This window comes from Corvus brachyrhynchos, unplaced genomic scaffold, assembly GCF_000691975.1.
Source record: "Corvus brachyrhynchos isolate BGI_N302 unplaced genomic scaffold, ASM69197v1 scaffold114, whole genome shotgun sequence".
Taxonomy (NCBI): Eukaryota; Metazoa; Chordata; class Aves; order Passeriformes; family Corvidae; genus Corvus; species Corvus brachyrhynchos.
This window is the reverse complement of record NW_008238337.1, coordinates 4,549,567-4,549,949: the sequence shown is the minus strand read 5'-3', so window position 1 is coordinate 4,549,949 and position 383 is coordinate 4,549,567. Positions and strand designations below refer to the sequence as shown.

Genomic DNA, 383 nt, shown 5'->3' with positions numbered 1-383 from the left:
GCTGTGCCATGCCAAGCCATGCCGTGCCTTTGGGCATGGTCACCCATCATGCTGAGCTGAGTGGTGCATGGCCGTGGTGTACAGGTGTGGAACAGGGATGTGAGGATGTGCAGGTGCGGTACAGGGATGTGAGGCACAGGTGCGGTACAGGGATGTGATGTGCAGGTGTGGTGCAGGGATGTGAGGATGTTCAGGTGTGGTACAGGGATGTGAGGCACAGGTGCGGTTCCCGGTTACGATGCTCAGGTGCGGTACAGGGATGTGAGGATGTTCAGGTGCGGTACAGGGATGTGCGGTCCAGGTGCGGTTCCCGGTTACGATGCTCAGGTGCGGTACAGGGATGTGAGGCACAGGTGTGGTACAGGGATGTGAGGCCCAGGCGC

At 60.1% G+C, this 383-nt stretch overlaps 1 protein-coding gene across 1 annotated transcript in view; it reads left to right on the top strand.

Moving 5' to 3' along the window:
* TRPV4 (transient receptor potential cation channel subfamily V member 4) overlaps nucleotides 1-383 on the top strand; it is an 18,126-nt gene that overhangs the window by 14,030 nt on the left and 3,713 nt on the right. The gene's annotated exons all lie outside the window — the stretch shown is intronic.